At 43.5% G+C, this 15,259-nt stretch overlaps 1 protein-coding gene across 2 annotated transcripts in view; it reads left to right on the forward strand.

Moving 5' to 3' along the window:
- Positions 1 to 15,259, forward strand: part of map3k13 (mitogen-activated protein kinase kinase kinase 13) — a 31,888-nt gene continuing 16,629 nt past the window's right edge. Inside the window, exons 1-2 of one of the 2 annotated variants that reach the window (XM_070837698.1) lie at positions 7 to 57; positions 10,502 to 10,581. The gene's annotated coding sequence lies outside the window, so the exon portion shown is untranslated. Of the gene's footprint in view, positions 58 to 10,501; positions 10,582 to 15,259 lie in introns of both variants that reach the window. The other variant, XM_070837699.1, reaches the window with a different exon arrangement.

Here is a 15,259-nt window from a genome sequence, read left to right on the forward strand (position 1 = left end):
GAGGGAGAGAGCGAGGGAGCAGTCGGACATCTCTGAGGGATCCTGTCCAGTCAAACGGTAATATTCTCCATTTTTAATGACTTTTATCGAAAGACGCAGCGTTGTGGCGACTTTAAAAAGCTCCAGGTGCACCGGGGGTTGACGGGAAACGGGCTGGTTTGGTCGTGGGATGAAGCCGTGAATGTGCTGAGTGGGGCAGCTGTCAGAGGAGGCAACCATAACACGACGGCGATGGACTGACTGTCAGGACAAACTGCTTCATGAATGAATTTTCAGCCACATACGAGCAGGGCTGCTCCGCTAGTGTAAATCAGCAGGAGGCTAACAACACACGGAAAGTGCGTACGAGGGCCACAAGAGTTATTTTTCGCCTTTACCGTGTAACCAAGTGGACAATCCTGCTGAATAAGTGGACAGTTTGGACGTAGAGAAAGAGTGTGAGCTCGCCTGTTTTCACCAGGAGAAGGAGGAGGAAATTACAGGCTGCAGGACAGGAGGCTAAATTATAGTGGCTGGTGGAGAAATGTTTGTTTTCAGTAAGATGTTACTCACAATGCACTTTGTCTGGTGTGTTTGACTACGTGGCCGTAACAAAAGAGGAATAGGTGGGCTTTGATTTAATATTCTGTGATCTGCTCTCAGGCGACTGTTTTTAAAGGGCGTGTACACCCAGTTTATTAGTTACACCTGGCTGAAACTGAGGCGGTCACATGGCATGCAGCCAGGCAATAATGAGGGGTTCTGTTTCAGGTTGTTTTTTTTTTTTTTTGGAAACTGTTTCAGCTTAAACTTGAAGTAGTTTTCGGTGCTGTGGGATTGTACTGCATCGTCAAGAGAGGTGTTTCTAATATTTTGTCCACCTCGTGCATCAGCAAGGTTAGACGAAAGCCAAAAGTTGGACAAAGTCAATGTTTTGCATGTCATAGCTTGGTCTCAAGTCCTGCTTTCTGACATCCTGAGTCAAATCCAAGTCCTAAACAAGGCTTTATGCACCCATCAGCAGTATTTTTAAACAGAGTAATAGCACTGTAAGATAATGATTTCCATAGTTATTATATTTAAATAAGCTGTATAACATTTCTATGCAGAACGATCAGCTGTTCCTTGTTATGTCAGATCTGTGTTAGAGCAGCCACTTGTGATTTCTCAGCCACGTGTTTTTGCATTTCGCTGTCCAGTTTTTTGCTGACCACAGCACACGTCTTTACATCCAAATGTCGTAATCTGCCATCTGTTTTCTTTTCTGCGCGCTGGTCTGCACTGACAGACGGACCTTTCCCTCCATCTCGCACTGTGTGTTTGAGTTCAAATGAACAGCTGATGAGCTGCACACATTTTTATAGCATAAATGTAATCTGATTGAGCTGCAGTTGTTTTTGGATGTCAAGTGGAGTCTAAAGTCACCAGATTTATGACTCGAGTGTAGCTCTAATCTACAAACTGCAGCCTCCTCAGTGATCATCAACACGTCTTGAAAACCGTCATGGAGGTGGGACGTAGTGCTTGACTTGTATGACTGTTGTGTGTCAGATGTGGGACGGCTGACAGATCAGCCTGCGTGTTCTCGGTGAGCATCTCTCTGCAGCCATCTGACACAAATCAGAGATGATCATTCATCTGCCTTTCATGACGACCCAATGTCACAACAGTTTTATGGTGCGGCTGCGTTTCTTGTGTGCGTTTCCCACATGCTTTGACAGCCAGTCAGCAGTGGGACACGTTACATGTGTGAGCGGTGGATGCTGTGTGCCGTCATGGCAGCAGCGGCATTGTTTTCCTCCCTCATTGTGCTGAGTGGGACGTTTCCAGTAAGCGTCCACATGTGTCACTAATGGCTTTGCTTCTCTTGTAACTGCTCCCCGTGTGCGGTGCAGTTACAGGTCACGCTCGGCACCAATCAGCCAAATGTGGTCTCCCGCTAACAGCGTGTTGAAGGCTGCACCTATCGTGTCTTCTTTGTGCTCTTAACTGTGGCACAAAGACACCCAACACCAGGTTTACAGCTAATGTGAGCAACTACAAATGTGGGCCAGTTTTTAGCTCTAATCTGTTAATTAAGAACATGCAAATGCACTGTGACGAGTAGCATTTTGTAAAAAAAAATAAAAAATCCACTGTGACTGCTAGTTTTAGAAAACAACTGAGGCTTTTTTTCAATTAAAATACATATATTTGATTTGATTGAAAGCTGACAGAATAGTCATCATAAGGTGCATTTTTGTTCTGGACACTTAAATGATTTCTCATCTATGTTGGGTAGAAATGAGTGGGCTTGGATGTGAGTGTCCCAGACAGGATGGACACATTTGTTTGATTGTTTCTTTCATTAACTGTGTTGTCAAGAAGAAAAATACAGAATGCCACTGCTGCTTTATCCTCTGGGTGGTTCAGTGCTCAGATCCCCTCTTCACCTTAGTGATCCTTCTGCAAGGCAACATGATGTTTGTCCAGGTGTCAAGAGTACCTGTGTATCTGAGCTGTCATGTGCCACATCACGTTGAGCATCAGCAGAGGCACAGGAAGGCGGCGGGGGTCCGAGGGGGGGAGGGGTTGGGGATGGGGATGTGTTGGTCCTTATGCTGGCATGGAGACAGGAAGCTGTATTTATGTAATTGACATGTGTAGCGACAGCAGCAGTGTAGCCTTGCATCTGGTCTGATCTCTCTAATCCGGGCCCTGGAGACTGGGCTTGTTTATTTTTTGTCAAATTTATTTAACATGTGGTTTTTATATGTGATCAGTGGTGTGCTGCCCCTGGTGAAAATTCATTAGAACTGTCTGGTGTTGTGATGGCTGTAGTACTGTAGTCTGATTAGAAAGGTTATATGTTTGAGTGAGTGATCTCCCTTGTCTACATTAGTTACTCCCTCATACACTCTGGTGGTTCACCCCCGGCAGGTGACTTCACTTTTGGTCGATTAGAGCTCACGGACGTTTACGTGTTGCCTGATTGACATGACTATTAAAAGAAGACATCATAGATTTATAGGTTTATAGGTTTTGCTGTGGACTGGGGAAAGGGAGGCTACATGCTATGCCTTGATTAGGGACCGACCCAAACCTATGTATCGTTATTTGGATTTGAGAAGGCCATCTGAGTAGAAACAAGCCAAATAACAAACGTCGGGCTTAAAGGAGGGGTGTGAACACGAAAGTCTTGCTCCCTCGCGGTCTCTATCCTCTTACCCGCTCGCCCTCTCTCTTCCTCTCCTCCCTTCCTATCCCTCAGGCCCTCTCCTCCTTTCCATCCCTCTGACTGACATTTCTGTAATGACACCGTCTGAGCTCCGCAGACCCTGCCTCCATCCCGTCCTTAGCTTACTGCGCGCCACACACGGGGCCAGCTTGTCTCACTGAGAGCCCGCCTGGCACATCTCACGTCCATATCGGACCACTAAATGCCAATAACGACAACTCAGCTTGATTAAGAAAGTAAGCATCTTCCATCTCCGGGCCTCTCTGTTCTGTTGGCTGTCCTGGAGATGGAGTTGTCGTTTGCCAAGGGGTTTATTGGACACAGTCGCAGACACTCTGCTGGTCAGCCTGTTTTAGGATTGGGATTCTGTTCAGAAGTGGGTTAAGCCCCACATCTCTTTATATTTGGGCAGGGGTATTACTGTAGTGACTGTGAGGGGGTAGATTAACTCAGCATTGTTGAACCCTAAGTGTGCCTGGGCTTTGCTGCGAATGTTATACAGGCTTTACATCCTAAGAGCGGGCTGCGTCTGCTGGTTATAGGTCAGGTATGAGTCGACAGTCATATTTAGAAAAAGTCTAAATGTATCTGTGTCTTTTTAAAGTTCTAAGTGTTGCCAAATGCCACGACCATCCACAGTGTACTTTGGTTTGTGTGCATGTATGCATGTACTGTATTCACGCAACTGCACATGGCTTTAAATGTACTTCTCTCTTGTGATGTGTCTGCTAGCTGAGCTTCTATAATTACCACAGCCTGCAGCGCCTCATGGGGAGCATATTAACACACACGAGTGGAGGAGCAACAACCAGAGCACATGCACAAGTCATGCAGGCCGTGTGTGTGTGTGTGTGAGTGTGTGTGTGAGTGTAGTTTTGCATTATCTCTGACCTCTAATGTGTGCATCTATAGAATAATACAGGCATGTAATGTAATGTAATAATAAACAGGCATGTATATGAATAGAAGGGATGCACTTTTACTCACAGATCATAGTACATTAGGTCCTTATTAATCCATGAGTAATGCTTGACTAATGCAATACAGATTATTTTCCCCTAATCAATCACAACCACAATTGCAGCATGTACCATGTGATCAAAACAGCAGCAACAGCCTTGAGTAAGTGTGTGTGTGTGTGTGTGTGTGTGTGTGTGTGTGTGTGTGTGTGTGTGTGTGTGTGTGTGTGTGTGTGTGTGTGTGTGTGTGTGTGTGTGTGTGTGTGTGTGTGTGTGTGTGTGTGTGTGTGTGTGTGTGTGTGTGTGTGTGTGTGTGTGTGTGTAATATCAATCAGCTGTTTACCATTTAAGCCATTTACCAAGCAAAACAACCTACAAATCTCTGAAAAGAAATAATCTGCCCAATGTGAGAGGTGCGTTATTCGACCATTTTTATTTCTCGTACATTCTCGTGTCCACTCTGTCTCCGCGTGTCTCTGCACAGCTGTAACCTCATATATTCATCTAACCTTTGACCCCAGCAGCAGGCAGCAGCACTGTACACCCCCAGCTACAGCTGTAATCCCAGGCAGACCACCACTGCCAACCCCCTCGCTCTCTCTTTGTGTCCTCTGTTCAGAGGGAAGAGGTGAAGTGTTTGTGAACATGACATCCCAGCGTGGGCTCCTTCTCCTCCCAATTCTCTTTCATGAAATAATTAGAAGCAAGAAGGCTGCAGAGCCTTCATAACATTTTATGTTATCTAAGACTGGCTGCTGTGTTCTGCATTATAGCTCAGCACGCAATCCCATAAATCACGCTCGGGATTATCAGGTGCACACAGCTGAGGGAGGACGGCACATCCAGGCTTTCTGTCTGCTGCTCCTCATCTGTTTGCTCCTTTAGTCTGCTCTGAACCCGCGATAAAGAGAACCAGGATAGATGGATTGTTGTGGGGCGGGCAGAATCCTCCGGGAGCGTTGAACTGTCATTGTTATGTAATTTCCTCTCTGCGTGGATTGGTCGCGCTGTGGGTTGTTGGTGGGCTCAGGGCTCAGCGCGTTAATCTCACAAGCATTATCTGTCCCTCAGAATCAGTGGTTTGTTGTGTGCAGGACTCACTCATCCATGCCTGCCTTTGTAAAACCAACCAGTGAGCCAGGCCGGCCTGGATCTACCGTCCATCGTAGGCAAACAGGTTTGTCCATGTGCATGAAGTCAACACACTCAGGAGCAGTCTGTTCTCAGTAGTTTAGGTATTTTCCAAAGACTGCATAAAAGAAGTGGACGTGTCTTCTGGGTCTGAAAATGAATCCAAGTGTCTTAAACCTGCATTCGTTCTAAAGCCCAGCAGGGGGTGACTCTTTTGAAGTCGATTACTTCGTGAAATTGGATTGAATTGTGAAATTCTATGATAAAATGGCCTTACTTCTCACTTGATTTATTACCTCAGTTAACACTTTCCTAATGAGTTTATGTTCTCAATCGATACTGAAAAGTTTTCTTCAATGCAGCAAGAGGCTTGTTTTGTAAGTTGTGGTTCCGTTTAGAGTAAAATAAAGTAGAAATCAGAGTACAGTGTGAGGTGGGACATGATTATGACTAGGTAATCAGAGACAAGTCATGCCAAAACCTAACCAGTCAGACACTGGGGAAAAAGGAGATATGTTGTAGGGTTGTGTTCTTTCTGCTTTATCTCCCATTTGTTAATAACTACTATGAAATCAACATAATACATTATTATACAATTTAATACATAAATTTGAGGTTTAACAGCATCTTAACCTCTCCAAAGCATGAGTCATAAACTAAGATGACACTTAATGTTACTGTTACTCTGGTAAGCTAACGCTAGGATAGCTAACTGCTGCTAAGAGGAACTACTGTGGCTTTTATTACTTATTTGTATGACTGCTGGTAGCCCTTATGTATTCAGGCTAAATAAGTAAATTACCAATATGCTGGCTCCTCAAAATTGATACTTACACAGGATATAGCTTGGGGAAACAAGTTTTTACAAATTTAACTTTGACCAAGACTACTTGTGGCTATAGCTAGCTTTAGCTTATAACTTGGTTAGTTCACTTTTTGGTTTGAGTTTTAGCTGTATTTTGTAGTTGTGTTACTGATGATAGTTTATGTCTATTTGAAATTAAATGTGAGCGGACTTGAAAAACATGAAAATTAACATAGTTTAATTCAGTTTAGGCTATAAGCAAATATATTTGTATAGTACCACTCAGACACAAGGGATTTCCAAGTGCTCAACAGTACATTGAAAATGAGACATTAGGAAAATATCAAAACTGCACGTCAAAGACTATAAAAGCCTCTAAACAGTCAAAGATTAGTTCATTCTAACAGAGTGAAATCTTCCCTCTGGAAGTATCTGGTCAGTCTCAGTGCACACAGAGACAGACCTTTGCTGCGCCAACAATAGACCTTGAGCCAATTACTGTGGCTGAGAAAGGCTTTTATTGACGGTTTAATTGCTTTACTCACTATTTCCAAGTTTAAAACATTGATTGTCTTGGAGTTCCTGGTTCACGCTCCATAGACATGTGTCCCCTGAGCTGTTAATGATGTATGTTTCACTTTTAAGAGGAAAATATCATACTTTTGATTTTTCTATGTTTTTTTTTTTTTAAGCCTGTGGTTATTTAACAGATTCAGATAAGCTCTCGAGGGCTATTTAGGTTTTGAAAGGTTTCTATACTATTATGTTGATACTATTGTATGTTGTCTTACATTTTCTATGCCTTACTTTGATAAATTTGACAAACACATCTATCTATCTGAATCTGGCCTCCGTAGAATTTGATATGCCGTGCTAAGACAGCTCTATAGCTCATAATATATGGAGATATCTCCCAAATCTCAACCTTTCAGAAACTGAAAAAAACCCAGCTTTGTTTTAGTTAAATAACACAAAACCTAAAGAGTTTAAATAACTGTACAAGAAGAGAACATCAGTGTTGTGTTTGGTTGGCGTTTGTGTGGCGACATCGCTGGATTTGCTAACTCCTCCACCAGAAGTAAGACTGAGCAGACCTCCTTGGAAGTCTTATTTATTTGTCGGTAATCATAGATGTGTGTGTGTGTGTGTGTGTGTGTGTGGGCCAGCGTGTCTATAGCAGGCCGCCGCATGTGATGGCAGATTGTAAAGGTAAACCACTGTAAGCTGCGATGGTGCTTTTTCTTTTATTAATGCAGAGGACACAGGAGCTGTCAGTGCTGCTGTTCCACTGCTGGTGAAATAGTAATGAGTGTGTGTAACAGAGCTGAGCCAGTGTGGTTTACAGCTCTGTTGCACTTGGAGGCGAGACCAGGGCACATGGAGCAATGACTGGCTGTACATCATGTCTGTGTGCCGGTGATGGAGACAGAGCAGGAGGCTTTGGCCACAGCTGGAATAAAGCTCATGCAAAGACTGAGGTCAGACAATTTTTATGTCTACGCTTTGGAGATGTGGCACATTATGTTTCATGGACAGATATAAGTAATTTTTCTAAACATTTAGACACCTTAGAGCTCATAATGTTGACATATTATGAGAATGATGATGGATTTGTGATTGTTGTCTTTCCTTGAAGGGTGGGCTGTCAGACTTTAAATATCAATTACTGTTAATTAATATTGTTCTTTCTTGGAATATGAATCTGAATTTTTGTTTTTTTTCGACAAAAATGTCTTAATTTCCTCTGACTGTTGTACTGGATTGTTAACTTGGCTCTCTGTGCTTTCTAAGAAGGAGGGTTACAAGTGTGGGCAGAGTTAATTAGTTGTCACTGACTGTCAACCCTAGACTTCATTCATTCATAATAATTAGTGGCTAGTGATTGATTGGTGATTATTAAAGATTTTTCGCACCTCTATGACACACAGTAACCAGCAGTGGCATAACGTAGCAGTTTGACGCAAACAGAGGCGCAGCTCAGCATCAGTTCAAGCTCATGGATCGAATACTTTGCCAGGAGTTTCCATGTCTGTCTGTCAACATGATAGTTTCACAACTGTGCAAGATACAGTCACAAAACTTTACAGTCAACAAATTTTACAGAGCACAATGAAGGCTGAGTGTGGTACGAGTAAAGGTGGAAGAAGCAGGGAGTGGAAAGTAGGGAAGGAGCCATTTGCCCCCCAACTTTACGCCACTGGCCCACATTTGTTTTATGCCAAGAACAATTATATCAATCAGTGCCAGAGAACATAAAAAAGCATGAAAATAGAGTTTGGTTATTAAAATAAAAAATTCCCCTTAGAGCTGAGCCCCAATGTCCTCAGACAGAGTGTATGGGGGAGAGAGAACCTATCAAGCGAGGAAATGTTTCAGCAAACCACACATATATGTCTGTATTAACAGTTGGCCATGCCAGGCTGGTTTGGCATATTGAATAAATCTGGCACAATACACCCTCACCAGAGTGATTTCTCTCGTGTTATGTGTTCCATTGCACCGTACATCGCAAGACGGTCTCAGTTATAATCTTGCTTTTATTTTATGATTTTTCTTGTCATCAAAAGAAATGGTCCTTTCATCCTAAATAATGACTTTAATATAAATATCACTTATCAGCGGACTTACTGTGCTGAAAGGCAGTTTCTACCTGAGGAAGCTTCAGTCAGAGTACGAAATGAAAAAGCTCAAATTTCAGCTGCCCTGCAAGTTATTTACAACTTTTAATTGAAGTTAAATTGAATGAAAATTGAATTGAATGACCTAAAACCTTTAGTAGCGTCGTTGAATGATGAAGATTTAGGGAGAAAATGAAATCTAAGTTAAAAATCAAAGCCGACTCTCATACAGCCAATGGATCACTCTAACTTCTGCATAACTACACAACATACTACACAACACTACACATTTTAAACACTGGAAAGCCTTTTTAGCATCAGAGCAGCTCATTTTGAAACCAAAATTTACAATACTTTCAGTTAAAGTTAAATGTTATATCACTGTAATGTTTGCACACAGAGGCTTTGAGACCCATAAATGTCAAGATTTTTTTGATGAGACGTTTGTTGGCAAGAGGGACGTTTGTGTAGGTAGAGACAGTTTACCTCATTTAGGTCTCTTTTATGCGATATTCATGCACGTAAACGCATTAATTACCACTGTGGTCTTATCAAGCTGAAAGCTGACAGAATGAATCATCAATACATCCTGCGCTTTTGTTTTTTCAAAACTTGTGTGGCGTTGTGGTGAAATGGAGTTTTGAAGAAGTACTGAGCATCCTTTGGCCATGGGTCATAAAATCCCTAAACTGCATTGAAAGGGTTTCATCTGTAGTTTGTGGCTTGTTTTTGTCACACAGTGTGGCTTTGCTCGTTTCCACATGAGCCCACAGGCTTGTGACCTGCTGACCTTTGGAATTTCAGCTATAGAGCAGAGCTAGATGTTCTCGCTAAGCAAACAGGTCAGGTATTTGAAGTCTATTTTCCAGTGGATACCTAATGTCTCTCTCTCTCTTCCTCCCTCTCTCTCTGTGCCAATATTTAACTAGAACTCTATTTTGGGGGAATTCCCAGTACATGTTTACAGAAGTGCGTCCTCAGCAACATGACAAGAAGAACTATTTCAGTTTACACCACTCTGGTTCTTTTCAGTGTCAGAACAATGCTTGACATTGTGTTAATTTTGGACTTTGCATCACAAAGGTGTAGTTTTAACAGATCCAACAATGTGCTAACACACTCACCATTCCCTAACGTCAGTCCCATTAGAGCCAGCATCCTCGGCCATCTGCACCGTGACTCATTTGACTGTCATTTCACACCATTTATAGGCTACGTTTGGAAGTCTCCCCCTCAGCCTCGCCCCGGGATACCGGACCGCCTGCTCTGGCAGTGTCCCCCGCCGGGGTGTGGCTTGAGGATGGAGATTGGACAATGCTAATCCAATCTTCCAACCCCCCACCCTCCATGGATCATTACATTCTTACTACTCCCCCTCCCGACTCCCTCCTCTCCCCCGTCATCATCTCCCCCAGAGGTTTGGCCCTGTAATGAGAGGATGGGGTGGAGCATCTGTTCCCTGAGCCTGAGGCCCTCCCCCTCAATCAGTCTCTTTGATACACCCCCTCTGGTCGCAGTCAGTCTCAATCTCTGCCATTATCGTTCATAAACACACACACACACACACTACAGTCAGACACACCACCAGTGCCTCCCTCCGTCTGAGTTGCAACCCCTTTTGTTAATCTGGTAACTCAACTGTTTAGTTTGTTTCTGAAACGGCTGCAGATGTGGACACCTTTTGTTGGTGCTCAGTCATCATCATCATCGTCCTGCCAATCCTCAGTCTGTACAGACTTTAACATGTCACCCACTCATATGAACCCTGCTCTGTGTGTGTGTGTGTATGCAGGTGAGAAGCAACACGGAGCCTAACCTGAGCCCAGATCACACTCAGCAAAACCTGTGAGATGCCCAGAAACCACCTGACAGGTCAGTGCAGCATGTTTATACATACAGATGTGTTCACACCAATGCGCACATGTGCTGAGAGGTTGAATGGCTGAATAAAGTGGTTTTACAGGAACACATTCAGGGGGAGTGTGAGAGACATTAAATGACCTTTTGGGGAGAGAAAAGGTTCTTCTGACATTCTTGCTCTGACCTTTTTGATTTTTCTTCAACTGTTGTCACCCTCCAAAACTTGAACTTTCTTATTCCTCCTGTGTATAGAGCCTAAATAGGTCCTGTGATTTGAGATTCAAGTGCTCTGTGTCATGAGAAAATTGGTCCAATTCAGCACACAGTCATGGCTAAACATGGAGGGCACAAAGTGCTCAAATGTGGTTTTCATGCAGAAAAGCAGTTAGTTTGCAGCAGAATACTTATTAGATTACGAAGAGAGAGCACAGCTGTGCAGACCATTTACATCCTGTGGTGAAAATGTAGGCTAATCACGATAATTTGATGACTACAATCACATCTCCAAAGTTTAACTACAGGAGCAGGTCTGAACTCTGTGTGTGTGTGTGATTGTAGTGTGTGAGGAACAGGATGTAACCTCCGTTAACTCAAGATTTTGAATAATAAGGTCTTGGGTTGTATTGTTTTTAAAATTTATTTTATTTTTGTAAAATAATTCATTTCACATTCATTTTAACACATTATTAGTATTACTGCTAGTAGATTCATATAGCTTTGTACACATTTAAAACAAAAAAAATTGCCATACTTTTGATAACCATTTTACTGCTCTTCCAGAGGCTTTCCTTAATAACATTTGCTTTGAATATTTGCAATTGAACATCGGAAGCTCGCACCTTGGATACTACAAAGGGTTGAAGGTAGAAAGCAAAAAGAAAAAAAAGTCGAAAAAGCGAGCTGTCAAAATAAAATGATATGAATCACATTATACTCTCACTCATTAATTCTATTAAATCAGTCTGACTTTGCAGGTTTAATGTACTCTGTCCATTTGGTCCAAATCTGAAAAACTTTTTGGAGCATGATGTATTTGATGAATGATAAATATCCCTTCATCGATGGTGGTGTCTCTGATTTTAGCCGCTTCCTCGCGACGGCCTTTCTGGTTGCTGCCAGAATTATTTGTATCAGTTTGTTATTATTGATATTCCACCCTTCGAATGAGATGTCACCCGTATTATACAGCATCACATTGAAAACAAATGTCGGCTCCAAAGTATATTATTTATACATTTATGCATTTCCTGCCAGTTCCAGAAATTACAGTCTGCAACAACTCTCCCACCCTAACCTGTCACTTCCCTGATGCCCTTCTTTGGGTTACATCATTTTATGTAGATTAAGTTTCAGCAAATTGCTTTATTAATAGGTAATCATTTACCAATACTTCATAGATCAGTTGTCAGTCATAAATGAGAAATTTAGTTTATTGGCACTAGTGCTGTCCTAGAAGACAATGCATCGGAGCCATGAGGATTTTTCACTACCTGACAACTCAAAAGATGGTCAATATAGGGGCGTATAACTGATCTATTAGGCAGTTGAAAACATATCAACCATAAATAATGTCATTAGTTACAACATGAAAACCCTATGAATCAGATATATGCTGCTTCTCCCTGTTGTGTGATAGAAAACTGAATATGTGTGCATTTTTAACTGTTGGTTGATGAAAACAAGTAACGCAGCTTTTGGTTTTTGGAAACCAAATTTTATTTTCTGACTCTGAGAATGATTTCGTATCGTATCAAATAATCAGCACATGAGTAGAAAACGAAAATCGTCATTATACATGCACACATGAAATGTTTTCTTGGCAAACCTGTGAAACAACAGGACACATTGTGCAGTCGTATGTGGGATGTTGATACATTTGGCATGGAAAGAACCGATAACTGATTTGGTACAAAGGGATTTTCTCTTGTGCAGAAACAGTCTGTCCTACTTAGAGAGACGCCACTGCAGCCTAACCTGCTGTTCCCAGCTGGTGCTGCTTTGAAATACATCCCCCCTCCTCCTCCTCCTCTTCTCTTCTCCTCTTCATCTCTCTTTGCTCCTCCTCTCCGAGTCTGTGCAGAAGGCTCCGCCTCCTCCTGCTACCCCCTCCTCTGCTCTCCGAGCCGCGTCCTCCCTGCGTCAGACAGCTCCATTCATGAAAAGTGTGACGTGAGCAGGTCTTCAGCGACCCGGTGACGCTGCCGGCCACCCACTCACAGCACAGGTGCTGCGAGAGTTAGAGGGATGTCTGTCATTCCTGTCACTCCCTGCTTTTCTAGCTGTTTTTCTCCATCCTGACCGTCAGTTCAGTCTTTCTCCCCCGGCTTTTTTTTTTTTTTTCTCACCCCAGCCTCCGAGCTGAGAGACGACCATGAATCTGAGCTCTGTCTGCTGTGAGTAATCTGCTGATGCTGTGTCTTTGCCATACATTTGAGTGGGAACAGTGGGATGTGGAGGTACTTCTCCTGCCTGTATATTTGTATGTATGTGTTCAGGCAAGCAAGGAGACATTCAAGTGTGTGCATGTGTGTGCCGGTTTGTATTCGTTTGCTCAGTAGCAGTGCTGCAGGAGTGTGTTGAGCGGTCGTGCGTTGATGCGTGCAAGAGCTATTTTGGGCTCAGCCTGTGATGCTGCTGCTGCTTTTTGATGCAGTACTTCTCGGTGCCCTCTGAAGGACAGGTTGAGATGTAGGTAAAGGTATAGACCAACAGAACACCGCCCTCCACTTCCTGACGTAGCAGCCAAATGATACCCTGAGGCATTATAACGCTGGTGGTCACAGATGACAGACTTTTCTGGGACACACGTGTATTGCGCACAATCACGGTCATTTCAGTATGTGCACATATACAAATCACATTCACTTCCCTTGTCCAGTGTGTCATTTTGTCCTAGTTTGTTCTGCCTCTCTCTTTGTCCACGTTTCCTTGCCTGCCTCACCATCTTTGACTCCTCTCCCCACTTTTTGTCTTCATCCGTCTCTGTATTCAGCCGGCTTGGCAGCAGGAAAGCTCTGTGTGCCCACCTCTGTCCTCTGCTACTAAGCATGTTTATGTAACTGCACTGGATGAGTAGCCGGCAGCCGGGCTTTAGAGGATAGGAGGAGGAGGAGGGGAGTGTTCCATCCATCCATCCATCCATCCATCCTCCACAGAGCATTTAAAATAATGGCTGCATAGTCATATCCATGAGGAGTTTGCCATTTGGATTTTGAGTGTCTGACGCTGCTTGGGGTACAGGATTTAATATTAAAAATAGATGAGATGCATGTTGTGTGTGTGTTTTTTAAGGGCAAGCAGGGATATTATGAACCCAGAAGCTAATGGAAGCACTAATGTGTATTGATTTTCTGGCTTTCTGCTGTGGCATAGTCATCTTTGGACGGAAGAAAGAACATGTACTGCAACACCCACTTCCTCTTGTTATACTCACATGCCGAATTTCTTTTTTTGTGCCTTGTAGCTTTACATATTTTCACATTAAAATGGTGTCAGTCACAGCCAGTCTCCTGCAATATGCGTGTTTGTCTGTTGTGTCACTTTTTGTGTGTCTGTCTCCCTCCTCGGCCCTTGTTGTTGGCGGGCCAGGCAGGCCATCCCTATTAAAAGAGCACAAGGGGGATTGTTGTGGCAGCAGCTGCTCTGGTGTGCAGTGTTGAGTGTGTGTGTGTTTGTCTGTGTCCATGCCTCTGTGTTTGTGTGTGCGTGCTGCTGTCTCCTGGCCGTGCAGGGCAGACAGGCCCAGTTCACATGGAGCCGGCTCCTCTTGTGTCCTTTGTTGTCGCTCTGGGAGTCTTTCCCATTGGAGCGTGCTCGGTACAGTATCACGCCGCAAGCAGCCACAGCAGCAGCGGAAAAGCAGTTTCTCTTTCTCCTGTTTATCTGTCTCTCATTCATTTTCCTCTGCTCTCACTCTTTTCTTTTTGTCTCCAGCAGCAAAATGACTTCCTTTTCTTCCTCATTCACAACCCTCCATGCCCTTTTCTATCTCCCTAATATGCTTTTCTTCATCTACTTTTCTCTGAGCCATTCTCTCCCTCCACTGTCTCCTTGGCCCCAGCGTCCCTTTCTGTCTGTTTGCATTCATCAGCTATTCTGAGGTATCTGGTTAGTGTTCATAAATAGAGCTCTGTAAAGCTTTATCGTTTAGCATCGCTGGAAAAACCTTCAGTCTGCTCGACTGAAAAGAGTATGCGCGATAGTTGCAGATTTTAGGAGGCTGTGTGTCCTGGTTGCAGTGCCGCTGCAGCCACACTGAGAGGCTGGGAGAATGAAGCTGGAGGGAGAGTGTGTGACGTGTCGATGGCGCACACTCTTTTCTTCTGTTATTTATTTTTCTCCAATTCTGGCTGGTACCAGCTGAGGCTATTTGAGGCACAAGTTATGTGTGGGTGTGTTTGGGGTGCTAATGATTCACAGCCATGTTAGCCACGCATCTGCATATTAGCGTATCCCTCCAGAACGTGTTGGATCTGAAAGCATGAACTTGGTTTGTTGAACTCACACAGTCGGGCACTGATGTTTTAGACTTCAGAAGAAGAAGCCGAGGTGCAGCTGTTTTTGTTTTTACACACACACTTTCATTCTTCTATCAGTCAACTCTCCCGGTAGTTTCATTCATCCACCTGACTACCCTCCCAGCCTTCACTACAAGCCAGGCAGCACTTTCCCTTTGGCTTCAGCAGGAGCA

The sequence above is a fragment of the Pempheris klunzingeri genome, chromosome 10 (assembly GCF_042242105.1).
Source record: "Pempheris klunzingeri isolate RE-2024b chromosome 10, fPemKlu1.hap1, whole genome shotgun sequence".
NCBI classification, from domain to species: Eukaryota; Metazoa; Chordata; class Actinopteri; order Acropomatiformes; family Pempheridae; genus Pempheris; species Pempheris klunzingeri.